Below are 14,664 nucleotides of genomic sequence, written 5' to 3' on the forward strand. Positions count from 1 at the left end.
GAGTAAAGGGGTAGAAAATTTATTTGAAGGAATAACAACTGAAAGCTTGACAAATCTGGGAAAGGAAACAAATATCTAGACCTAGGAGTCAAAGAGAACCCTCATCAAAATCAACAAAAGCTGACCCACACCAAGACATATTGTAATTATACGGGCAAAATATAGTGATAAAGTAAAAAATTAAAAGGGAACACAAAATAAGAGAGTAACTTACAAAGGAAAACTCATAGGCTACCAGGGGAAGAAACTTTGTAAACCAGAAGGGAGTGGCAAGATATATTCAAAGTGTTGAAAGGGAAAAATCTGCAGCCAAGAATGCTCTATCCAGAAAGGTTATTATTCAGAGTAGATGGAGAGATAAAGAGTTTTCCAGACAAACAAAAACTAAAGGAGTTCATGATAACTAAATCAGCCTTGTAAGAAACATTAAAAGGGAAATTTTGAGTAGAAAAAAAAGACCAAAAGTGACAGTATGAAGGTAGGAAAAACAAAAGCAATAAAAACCAATATTTAGGTAAAAGTTTAGTTAAGGAACACACAAAATAAAATGACTTAAAGTATGACAATATATACCTAAAACAAGGGGAGGGACAGGAGTAAAGAATGGGTTGAAATTTAGGCGACCAGCAACTTAATAAAGACTGCTATATGCAGAAGAGGCTATATACAAACCTAGTGGTAACCTTATATCAAAACTCACTAATAAATATGCAAAGAAGAGAAGGAAATTCAAATATATTACTAAAGAAAATCAGCAAACCATGAAAGAAAGATAAGAATAGATCAGAGAAAATTCAGAAACAACCATAAAATAATATAATGACAATAAATACATATTTGTCAATAATTTCTCTGAATGTAAATGGACTAAATGCTTGAATTAAAAGACATAGGGTGATAGAATAGATAAAAAACAAGACCCATTTGGATGCTGCCTATAGTAGACTAATTGTAGACCTTAAAAGACCTGCGGATTGAAAGTGGAGAGATGGAGAAATGTTTATCATGTAAATGCATGGCAGAAGAAAGCCAGGATAGCAATACTTATCTTGGACAAACTAGACTTTACATTTTTTGTTGTTGTTGGACAAACTAAACTTTAAAAAAGACTGTAACAAGAAACAGAGGACACCTTAATAATAAATGGGACAATCCAACAAGAAGATACAATAATTATATATATTTATGCACCAAACATAAAAGCACCTAACTATAAAAAACAGTTAATAACAAACATAAAGGAACTATTACTAATAATACACTAATAGTCAAGGACTTTAACACCCCACTTACATCAATGGACAGATTACCTAAACAGAACATCAACAAAGAAACAATGGCATTGAATGATACACTGGAACAGATAGATTTAACAGATGTATTCAGAACATTCATCCTAACACAGCAAGGTACACATTCTTTTCAGATGCACACAGCACGTTCTCCAAAATAGATCACATATTAGTCCACAAAACAAGCCTTAACAAATTCAAGAAGACTGAAGTAATGCCATGAATCCTATCTGACCACAGTGCTATGAAACTAGAGGTCAACCATAAGAAAAAAAATCTGGAAAGAGCAGAAATACAGGGAGGTTAAATAACATGCTACTAAACAAAGAATGAGTCAACTGGGAAATAAAAGAAGAAATAAAAATACATGGAAAGAAATGAAAATGAAAACACGACAGTCCAAAACCTGTGGGATGCAGCAAAAGCACTTCTAATAGGGAAGTTTATAGCAGTACAGGTCTACCTTAAGAAGAAAAAACTCAAATAACCAACCTAACCTTACATATAAATGAAGAAAAAGAACAACAAACAAATCTAAAACCAGGAGAAGGAAAGAAATAATAAAAATTAGAGCAGAAATAAATAATATAGAAATTTAAATAAACCCCACACAATAGAACAGATCAATGAAACCAGAAGATGGTTCTTTGAAAAAATCAATAAAATTAATAAACTTCTGTGTAGACTTATGAAGAAAAAAAAGAAAATGGACCCAAATAAAATCACAAATGAGATAGGAGAAATAACAGCCAACACCACAGAAATACAGACAATTATAAGAGCATATTATGAAAAGATATATGCCAACAAATTGTACAACCTAGAAGAAATGGATAAATTCTTGGAAAGATAAAAACGACAAAAACTAAAGCAGGAAGAAACAGAAAATGTGAACAGACTGATAACCAGCAAAGAAACTGAATCAGAAATAAAAACTCCCAACAAACTAAAGTCTAAGACCAGATGGCTTCACAGGCGAATTCTATCAAACATTTAAAGAAGAATGAATACCTATTATTTTCAAACTATTCCAAAAAATAAAAAGGATGGAAAACACACAAATATATTTGATAACACCAGCATTACTCTGTATCAAAGCTAAAGACACCACTAAAAAAAGAGAACTACAAGCCAATAGACTAACATAAATGCAAAAATCCTCAATAAAACACTCGCAAGCTCAATCCAAGAATACTTCAAAAAAAATCATTCACCACAATCAAGTGCATTTTATTCTGAGGTTGCAAGAATGGTTCACATTCACAAATTATTCAACCTGATACAATAGATACAGAAAAAGCATTTGACAAATTATAACATCCATTCATGATAAAAATCCTCAAAAGTAGGTATAGAGGGAGCATACCTCAACACAACAAAGGCCATATATTAAAAAACCCACAGCTATCATCATCCTTAATGGGGAAAATGGAGAGCTTTTCCTCTAAGGTAAGAAACAAGACAAGAATGTCTACTTTCATTACTTCTATTCAACATAGTACTGGAAGTCCTAGCCACAGCAGTTAGACAATAAAAAGCAATAAGTGGCATCCAAAGTAGTAAGGAAGAACTAAAATTTTCACTATTTGCAGATGACGTGATGCTATATATGGAAAACCTGAACGAATTCACCAAAAATTTGCTAGAAGTGATAAACTACTTTAGTAAATTTTCAGGATACAAAATCAATGTACAGAAATCTGTTGCATTTCTATATATCAATAATGAAGCAGCAGAAAGAGGAATTAAGAAAACAAACCCATTTGCAATTGCACCAAAAATAATAATATACCTAGGAATAAACCTAACCAAGGTGGTGAAAGACCTGTACTCTAAAACACTGATGAAAAAAATTGAAGACGACCCAAAGAAATGGAAAGATATTCCATGCTTATGGATTGGAAGAAGAAATATTGTTAAAATGTCAATACTACCCAAAACAATCTACACATTCAATGCAATCACAATACGGTTTTCACGAACTAGAACAAACAATTCTAAAATTCACATGGAACTATAAAGGACCTTGAATAGATTAAGCAATCTTGAAAAACAAAAGCAAACCCCGAGGCATCACAAATACAAATATATTACAAATCTTTAGTCATCAAGACAGTATGGTACTGACATAAAATAGACACATGGATCAATGAAACAGAATAGAAAACCTAGAACTAAACCTTGAATTACATATTCAATTAATCTTTGACAAAGCAGAAAAGGTTATCTAATTCAGAAAAGACAGTCTCTTCAACAAATGGTGTTGGGAAAATGACAGCTCCATGCAAAAGAAAGAAAATGGACCACTTTCTTATATCACACAAAAAAATAAATTCAAAATGCATTAAAAACCAAATGATACCTAAAACCATAAAAATCCTATAAGAGAGCCTTGGCAGTAATTTCTTCACATTGGCCATAGCAACTTTTTTTCTAGATAGGTTCCTTGAGGGAGGGGAACAAAAGCAAAAATAAACTATTGAGACTTCATCAAAATAAACTAAAAGGCAACTTACTGAATGGGGCAGATATTGCAAATGACATATCCGATAAAGGGTCATTATCCAAAATGTATAAACAACGAATACATATAACTCAACACCCAGAAACAAATAATCCATACAAATGGGCAGAAGGAATGAATACATATTTCTTTTTTTAAATATAATTTATTGTCAATTTGGCTAACATACAGTGTATACAGTTTGCTCTTGGTTTAGGGGGTAGATTCCAGTGATTCACCGCTTACATACAACACCCAGTGTTCATTCCAACAAGTGCCATCCTCAATGCCTATCACATATTGTGCCCACTCCCCTCCCCCAACTGCAGTTTGTTCTCTGTATTTGAGTCTCTTATGGTTTGCCTACCTCCCTCTCTGTTTGTAACTATAATTTTCACCTTCTCTTCCCTCATGGTCTTCTGCTAAGTTTCTCAAGTTCCACATATGAGTGAAAACACATGGTATATGTCTTTCTCTGACTGACTTATTTCACTTAGCATAATACCCTCCAATTCCATCCACGTTGCTGAAAATGGCAGGATTTCACTCTTTCTTATTGCCCTGTAGTATTCCATTGTATATATAAACAACATCCTCTTTATCCATTCGTCAGTTGATGGACATTTAGGCAATTTCCATAATTTGGCTATTGTTGAAAGTGCTGCTATAAACATTGGGGTACATGCGCCCTTATGAACGAGCACTCCTGTATCCTGTATCCTTTGGATAAATTCCTAGTAGTGTTATTGCTGGGTCATAGGGTAGTTCTTTTTTTTTTTTTTTTTTAAATATTTTTTATTTATTTCTAGGAGAGAGAGAGAGAGACAGCGTGAGCAGGGGACGGTCAGAGAGAGAGGGAGTCACAGGCTGAAACAGGCTCCAGGCTCCGAGCTGGCAGTCAGCACAGAGCCCGATGCGGGGCTCGAACCCACGAACCGTGAGATCATGACCTAAGCGAAAGTCGGACGCTTAACCGACTAAGCCACCCAGGCGCCCCGTCATAGGGTAGTTCTATTTTTAATTTTTAGAGGAAAATCTACACTGTTTTCCAGAGCGACTGTACCAGTTTGCATTCCCACCAACAGTGCAAGAGGGATCCCGTTTCTCCATATCCTTGCCAATATCTGTTATTTCCTGAGTTGTCCATTTTAGCCACTCTGACCAGTGTGAGGTGGCATATCATTGTTGTTTTAATTTGTATTTCCCTGATGATGAGTGATGTTTAGCATCTTTTCATGTGTCTGTTGGCCATCTGGATGTCTTCTTTGGAGAAGTGTCTATTCATAGCTTCTGCCCATTTCTTCACTGGATTATTTGTTTTTCGGGTGTTGAATTTGGTAAGTTCTTTATAGATTTTGAATACAAACACTTTATCCATTATGTCATTTGCAAATATCTTTCCCCATTCTGTCTGTTGCCTTTTAGTTTTTCTGATTGTTTCCTTTGCAGTGCAGAAGCAGACTTTTGGTGGACTATTTTGGGCTTTCCATGTAGACTATCATATTATCTGTGAAAAGAAAAAGCTTGACTTCTTCTTTGCCAATTGTGATACCTTTTATTTCACTTTGTTTTCTGATTGCTGATGCTAGGACTTCCAACATTATGTTAAACAAGAGTGGTGAGAATGGACATCCCTGCTGTATTCCCGATCTCAGGGGGAAAGCTCTCAGTTTTTCCCAATTGAGAATGATATTAAGTGTGAACTTTACATATATGGATTTTATGATGTTAAGTTATGTTCCTTCTGTCCCTATTTTCTTAAGGGTTTTTATGAAGAAAGAATGCTGTATTTTTTAAAACGTTTTTTCTGCGTCTGTTGACAGGATCATATGGTTCTTATCCTTTCTTCTATTAGTGTGGTGTATCACATTGATTGATTTGTGAATATTGTACAAACCCTGCAGCCTGGGAATTAAACTCACTCGATCGCGGTGATTAATTCTTTTGATACACTGTTGAATTCTATTCGCTAGTATTTTGTTGAGAGTTTCTGCATCCATGTTCATCAGGGATATTGGCCTGTAGTTCCCCTTTTTTGTGAAGTGTCTGTGTGGTTTGGGAATCAAAGTAATGCTGGCTTCATGGAATGAATCCGGAAGCTTTCCTTCTGTTTCTATTTTTGGGACAGCTTGAGACGGATGGGTATTAACTCTAATTTAGATATCTGGTAGAATTCCCCTGGCAGCCCATCTGGCCCAGGACTTTTATTTGTTGGGAGATTTTTGATAACTGATTCATATTCTTTGCTAGTTATGGGTCTGCTCAAATTTTCTATTCCTTCCTGTTTGAGTTTTGGTAGTGTGTGGGTGTCAAGGAAATTAATTATTTCCTCCAGTTTGTCCAGTTTGTTGGCATATAATTTTTCATAGTATTCTCTGATAATTATTTGTATTTCTGAGGAATTAGTTGTGATAAATCCAATTTCATTGGTGATTTTATCTATTTGGTTCTTCTCTCTTTTCTTTTGGAGCAGTCTGGCTAGGGATTTATCAGTTTTGTTTATTTTTCAAAAAACCAGCTCTTAATTTCCTTGATCTGTTCTACTGTTTGTTTGTTTGTTTGTTTTTGGATTCCACATTGTTTATTTCTGCTCTGACCTTTATCTCTCTTCTTCTGTTATCCTTGGGGTTTTTTTGCTATTCTGATTCTAGTTCTTTTGCTGTGCTGTTAGGTTTTGTATTTGAGATTTTTTAGGTTTCTTGAGATAAGCCTGGATTGCAGTGTATTTTCCTCTTAGGGCTACCTTTGCTACATCCCAAAGGGTTTGTACTGTAGTATTTTCATTTTCATTTGTTTCCATATTTATTTTAAATTTTTTCTTTAATTGCCTGATTGGCCCATTCATTCTTTAGTAGAATGTTCTTTAACCTCTTTTCATTTGGAGGTTTTATAAACTTTTTCCTGTGGTTGATTTCTAGTTTAAGAGCATTGTGTTCTGAAAATATGTATGGTATGATCTCAATTCTTTTCTATTTATTGAGGGCTGTTTTGTGACCCAGCATGTGATCTATCTTGGAGAATGTTCCATGTATACTGGAAAAGAATGTGTATACTGCTGCTTCTGGATGAAAAGTTCTGAATATATCTGTCAAGTCTATCTGGTCCAGTGTATCATTCAGGGCCATTGTTTCTTTATTGATTTTCTGCGTAGATGATTTGTCCATTGCTGTAAGTGGAGTATTAAAGTCACCTGCAATTACTACATTCTTATCAATAAGATTGTTTATGCTTGTGATTAGTTGTTTTACATATTTGGGTTGTTCTGAATTTGGTGCCTAAACATTTATAATTGTTAGCTCTTCTTGATAGATAGACCCTATAATTATGGTATAATGCCCTTCTTCATCTTTTGATACAGTCTTTAGTTAAAATCTAGTTTGTCTGATATAAGTACAGCTACTCCAGCTTTCTTCTGATTTCCAGTAGCATGATAGATGGAATCCCTTCACTTTTAATCTGAAGGTGTCCTCAGGTCTAAAATGGATCTCTTGTCAACAGAAAATAGATGGGTCTTTTTTTTAAATCCATTCTAACACGCTATGTCTTTTGATTGGAGCATTTAGTCCATTTACATTCAGTGTTATTATTGAAAGATATGGATTTACTGTCATTGTGTTATCTCTAGGTTTCTTTTTTAATTAAAAAATTTTTTAAAATTGTTTATTTCTCCTTGAGAGAGAAACCAAGCATGAGCATGGAGGGGCAGAGAGAGAGGGTGACACAGAATCTGAAACAGTCTCCAGGCTCCAAGCTGTCAGTTTAGAGCCTAACATGGGGCTTAATCTGTGAGATAATGATCTGAGCCGAAGTCAGGCACTCAACCAGCTGAGCCACCCAGGTGCCCCAATTTATCTGTAAATTTTGCGCTTGTGGTGATGTCTCCAGTCCATTCTAGTCTTTATAATATTCCACTCACAGAGTCCCCCTTAGGATCTCTGGTAAAGCTGGTTAAGTGTGATGGACTCCTTCAGTTTCTGTGTATCTGGGAAAACCTTTATCTCTCCTTCTATTCTGAATGACAACCTTGCAGGATAAAGGATTCTTGGCCTCATATTTTCCTATTCAGCACATTGAAAATTTCCTACCCCTCCTTTTTGTCCTGCCAAATTTCAGTAGATAGGTCTGCTACTATCCTTATGTGTCTACCTTTGTAGATTAAGGCCTGTTTGTCCCTAGCTGCTTTCAGAAATATCTCTTTATCTTTGTATTTTGCCAGTTTCACTATGATATGTCATGCAGAAGATTGATTCCTGTTTTGTCTGAAGGGAGTTCTCTGTGCCTTTTGGATTTCAATGTCTGTTTCCTTCCCCAGATTTGGTAAATTCTCAGCTATGATTTTTCAAGTATACCTTCTTCCTCTTTCTGTTTCTTTTCTCCTTCTGGAACTCCTATGATATGGATATTACTACTTTTCACTGAATCATTTAGTTCTCTATCCCCTCATGGTCCAGATATTTTTTATTTCTCCCTTTCTCAGATTCATCTTTTCCCACAATTTTATCTTCTATTTCACTAATCTCTCCTCTCCCTCTTCAATTGTCACTGTGACAACCAGGAAAAAATCAAATCAAGTTCCTTCAGTTTCACTATTATCTGGTAGGGGGTGGGGCTCAGCAACTTGCTGAAACCTGCTGGGTCTAAGGGTGGGGGTGTGAAGCTTAGTGGTGACTGGTTCCACCTTAGACAACCTCATTAAATCTCATTGCTTCCAGTGTGCTGAAGATGGAAGACCAGATCCTTTTTCCAACTGGACTGCTGTCTGCTTGCATCAAGTGGGGATGGAAAGTGATTTCTCAGCATGAAGAGTCAGAGATGTTGCCAGATGGTGGGTGAGAGGTGGTGATGGTAGTAGGTGTTATATCAGCTCCCTGTTCCACTATCTGAAACCACTGGTGGGGGAGTTCAGTGGGACATTTCCAGCTAGTATCCTCGGCTCTTACCTACTTCCTACCTCTCTCCAGTTAGGAGAAAGGAGCCATATCAGTTTATTTGACAGAGAAAATTTAATATGAAGGATTATTAACTAAGTATAAAGTTCTTTACTAGATTACTTAGAAGTGGCAATTGTGGAATGCTGCCATCAATTCTAGGATGGAGGAGCAGGGAACAAAGGTTTGAGTGAGCTGCCTGGTTAGAGCAGGTCTAGGACACAGGGGCCCAGACCTCAGAGAAGAGGGTGTCAGAAGGTGCTGATGTACTGGAGATGAGAGCACAAAGAGCTTCGTCCTGTGAGTGTTGGAAATATGAAACCATATTTGGCTACTGCAATGGGAAGGAGCTGTTTCCACAACACTGAAACACGTTCCTGGTGTGGCATAGGCAGTTACCAAAGAAACCCAAAGGAAAGAAACTGGGCACAGTGAGCTTTTTCCACCTCCTGCCTCGTACTCTCCCTTATCACTCCCTATTGGCATAACCTAACAGGTACAGTAGAGCTGACACTTGCAGCATCCCAGCTCCAGCATCACACAGCTGACCATGACTGCATATTTGGAGCTAAGAGGGAATAACTGACTAATTGTTACAAAGTGAGGTTTTGCCTTCTAAGGAGTACAAGATCCTTTTCTCCAGAGCATGATAAATGACCAGGACTGCCATAAAGTGGTCTGTTCAGAGGTAGAGGAAGAGGTGGCAGTTCTAAATAACTCAACAGATAATCAAACCATAGAACAGACATCTAGTAGCTGATAATATACTACTTGTAGTTTGGGTATCATCATTTGGTTATAGCTAACTTTGGAACTAACTACCATTTTGTCCTTTCAATGGAAGGGCAGATGCCCTCAGATTTAGTGATCGGAGATTTCCCCACTTTTCCACTCTTCCTCCTCTTGCTCTCCCTTTCTCAGCCCGAGTCTCTTCCATTCTAAGAAAGAGACCTCCCCCTCACTCATGCATCTTAATTTTGCCAGAATATCATCCAGTGGCTATTCTCTCAGGATTGTTTCAGCCAGTGAGTAGGTATCCAGTTCCAAGGAGGAAACTATGGAAGAAGTAACAGGCCTGGGGTATTAGGGAGAAAACAAGGGAGGGGGAGATTCACAGAAAATTTTCTGATGCATACTTGGAGGCAAAACCTTGCCATGTAAGAATCAACTTATAAAAAAGTGAAAAGAAAGAATTATAGATAGGGACAAGTATCAGAACAGCCTAACAGCACAAAACTAGTTTGTAAACCTAAAAAGATTAAATATCCCAAATAAAAATAAGTTAAAATTATTTGAAGATAAAGAAGGAACAAAGGACCAACTTGAAGCCAGCATGGAATGTCAATAAATATTTCCATTGGATCCAAAACAGGGTGAACTTGCAGGTAACAAAGAGGAGAAAAAGTAGAACTACTCTTCATTTAATCTATTTTGCTTCTGTACCTACTTAGTCAGACAAAGAAAAGCATTTCTGGCCTGAAAAGGCAGAAAAGCAAAAATAAAGGCATTTTATTTTCATCTCCCCTAAGCTTAACACCCCTAAAGGATAAAAAACAAAATTCTGAGAAACCAGTGAAGATATTTTTAGATGATAAAGGAAAATGGTTGAAGTTACATTTCAAGAGCACTGGGACAGTAGGATGAGCTAGAGAGAAGGAGATGGAGTCAGGAAGATACCTGATTTGGTCTAATTTGGGTAACAGAGAATGACCTGGGACAAGGGCAGCATGACTGAATAGAGATGTGGTCCAAAGGGATGAAGGTAAATTGATCCACAACAGCCAAGAACAAAACATATTTGAATAAAACTACTTAATATTAAACACAGGAAAATTACTTGGGAATATAGGAAAGCAGATTTACGAGGGAAGGAAGATTCATCAGTTTGTCAACATAGTTTTTAGGATTAAAACTTAATGTCAGAAGTTGTTAAATTCTCAAGGAAAATAAATATGAGCCAAGGATTTTATGTCTATCCAAGCAGACTAAAAACAAAGGTTAGAAAAACAAATGCTATGAACACCCAAAATCTCAGGGAATATTGTTACTGTGAATACTTCATGAAAAATCTACTGGAGAATGAGTTTCAGACAACCAAGCACCGTAGTCTCATGGATACTGGAGGTGGGCATGAAACAGGTACCTATTAGTAGACGTAAGGTAAACATCAGAAATGGAGAAGAGGAAGAACAGGAACAACATACGGAAATTAGAATAGCTTGCTAATTGCCTTGTAGTTGTCAAATAAATCCATAGAGAGAATGTTAATTAAACTCATAACAAGAATAGAACATCAACAAAGTGAAAACAAAACAGAGTCCCTAAGAAAAGGAAAAAGAAAACTTAGAAAACAGAAGTAACTATTTCTTTGGAGAAAAGAATGAACAAAAAGGACAAGTTGCTACCTAAAACAATCAACAAAAGGCAGAACGCACAAAGTTAAAGGTTTTTAAAAGAGGTAAGGAGGAAGTGAACATCAATAGAGGACATTTTAAAAGATCACCTGAGACTGTAAAGATGCATTTAAATTCTAGATGAAATAGAAACATTTTAAGAGAAATGCAATTTAGCCAAATTTACCTCTGCCAAAATCGAATAGACCAAATACCATGAAGAAATAGAGAAAGTAGGTGAAAAGTCCCCTCAGAACAAAGGCATCAAACTCAAATGGCTTGACAGGGAAATTTTATAAAAGAGATAAATTCCAATCTTATTTTTATAATTTGATAGCATGTAAAAGAAGAAAATCCTCTAAATCAGCTTTATGAAGCAATATTACATTGACACTAAAGCCTAAAAAATAATTCTTTAAAAAGCTATATAACATCATAATTTAATGAATTCATTAATTAAAGACTAAACAAAAAATGAAAAAATCCTTTAAAAGACTCAATAAAGTATAAATCAATGGGTATTTTTTAAACATGAGCACACACCCATACACAGAAATACGTATGCATGGCAGTCCAAAAGTTGATCTTCACTCAAAAAGGAAAATTAGAGGCTTTCTTAACAGTATGGGATGCCCACTAACACCACTACTATTGAACACTGTGTTAAGCATTTAATCAAAGCAAATATATATGGAAAAATAATTAGAGGTATCAATGACAAATTTTATGTAACATGAAAATTTAATAAGGTGTCTGATTATAAAATCAGTATATACATGGGGTACCTGGGTGGCTCAGTTTTTTAAATGTCTGACTCTTGATTTTGGTTCAGTCATAATCTAATAGTTTGTGAATTTGAGCCCTGCTTTGGACTCCATGCTGATAGTGGGGAATCTGCTTGGGGTTCTCTCTCTCTCTCCCCCTGTCTCTCTGCCCCTCACCTGCTCATGCTCTCTCTTAAAATAAATAAATAAACTTAAAAATCAGCATATACAAAATACATATGATGCATACATATATGCACTACTCATGTAATTTATATATTAATTTTATATATTTATATTTATTCATAAAGATCTATTCTAATATATATTATTCTAACATAGAAGGATATACTTCTACATATTCATGTATATATCCAAATACACACCTTACACACCTATGAATATATGGTGAAAGAGAAGAGCCTATTTACAAAAATAGACATAACTGAAACACAAAGCAAGAAATGATCAGAACTCATATGAGGAAAATCACAAACACTCATAAAAGGCATTAAAATGGACTTGAAGATGAAGAGGGGCGCCTGGGTGGCTTAGTCGGTTAAGCGTCTGACTTTCGCTTAGGTCATGATCTCGCGGTTCGTGGGTTCGAGCCCCGCATGGGGCTCTGTGCTGACAGCCAGCTCTGAGCCTGGAGCCTGTTTCAGTCTGTGACTCCCTCTCTCTGACCCTCCCTTGCTCACTCTGTCTCTCTCTCTCTCTTCTAGAAATAAATAAAACATTAAAAAAAAATAAAATGGACTTGAAGAAATGGAAAGGCTTGCCATATTTTTACATAGATAGACTTACATAAATAGACACTATTCCAGTTTCTACAATTCCAATAAAACAAAAGCATCAAGTATTTCACTGGATCAAGACAATCTGATTATAAAGATTATTTGGAAAAGCATGGATTGTGGGGTTAGTTCTAGCAGACATCCAAACTTGCAATAAAGCCTGTATGTAAAGTAGTAGGTTATTGGGACATGAAGAGCACACAGACCAGTAGAACAGAAAAATCCTGAAACAGATCCATTTATATGTAAATAATGCAACATGAAGGTGGGATTTCAAGTTAATGGGGGAAGAGAAACTTTCCAAAAAGTGGCATTGGGATAACTAGATAGTCATGGAAAAAGGTGGAATTGAATTGACTCTTCACACAACACATATGGATCAATTCCAAAAGGATTCAGTATATCAGTGGGAAAATGTAATCATTTAAGTATTAGAAGAAAACGTTGTAGAAATGCCTATATAATGTAGGATTGGCTAAGAATCCAGAAACAATAAGAACAAAGATTGATAAGTCTAATAATTTTTTTAAGTTTGCAGGGAAACACCATAAGTAAAGTGGGCAAAAGATCTCCCTAAAAATAACAAAGTAGAGAAAAATATTTGCAACTTATGTTACAGAGAAATAATTTATATTCCTAACATCCAAAGAGCTTCTAAAACTACAGAGGAAAATGACCAAGAATTCTAATGAAAGATAGGGTTAAATAGGAGATGGATATTAAGGAGAGCACTTGTGATAAGCACTGGATGCTGTGTATAAGTGATGAATCACTAAGTTCTATACCTAAAACTAATATTGCACTGTGTATTAACTAACTGGAATGTAAATAAAAATTTGAGAAAAAAGAAAGGTACGGCAATGTGCCAGTCACAGAAAAGTAAATGCAACTTATTCTTAATAATATGAAAAACTGCCCAAATTTTCTTATGATGAAAGAAATCCAAATTAAAATTACATTAAGATTCCATTCCTAATTTACCAGATTGGAAAAAGTCTTAATTTTGACAGCATACTGTCAAAATTGTTGGCATTATTCAGGCTATTGGAAGACAGGTGCTTCTATATACTGTTAGCAACAATTTGGTGTATAATAGAGGCTGCTCCTGCAATCAATGAGGAAATGATAAAATTTGATCCATTTCATAGACTATATATCAGAAATGGAATTTAGTAATATCTAATAAAATTGCACATGCCTTTATCTTTTGGCCCAGTGACCATTGAGAATCCATACCATAGATACATTGGCAGGAGTTTTAAAAGTCATATACAAAAGCCTCTTCACTGTAGGACTGTGCAATAGCAAAGCTTAGATACTGCCCTATTATTCAAATATGAATATATAAGGTTGATTATACTAAAGTATATCTACACAATGGAGTACCACTGTAATAACAATGAAGGATTCCTCTATTGACTCTCATAGTCTAGTATCTATGAAATAAAAATAACACAAGGTAGAAAAAAGTGTGTATAGTATGCTGCCATTTAGGTAACAAGGGAAAAGATTTGTCCAGATATGTGTAAGATAATATTTTCCAGAAAAAATATTTGAAGAATAAATCATTATTTGGAAAATGCTTACCTATGGAAGACATAAAATGACAGTGCAAGGACTTTTAAAATTGAGGTATAATTGATATATAACATCGTATTAGTTTCAGTTGTACAACATAACAACAATTCAATACGCATGTACATTGTGTGTGTGTACATACACAATTAAATATATATATCCCATATATATACAGAGAAAATGAAATGGAAAAATAAAGAAATATGTGAAAAACTAAAATGGAATGGAAAAATAAAAATGTGTATGATATAAATATATATTTATTTATATACAATTTCATTTCATATAACAATAAAAAATAAATTATATGCAATATATATTTTTTTTAATTTTTGCATTCCATTTTATTTTTCCATCCATCCATCAATAAACACTTAGGTTGTGCTGCAATGAAAAGTAGGTGTACATA

Source organism: Hyaena hyaena, unplaced genomic scaffold (assembly GCF_003009895.1).
Source record: "Hyaena hyaena isolate Hyena2069 unplaced genomic scaffold, ASM300989v1 scaffold_713, whole genome shotgun sequence".
NCBI classification, from domain to species: Eukaryota; Metazoa; Chordata; class Mammalia; order Carnivora; family Hyaenidae; genus Hyaena; species Hyaena hyaena.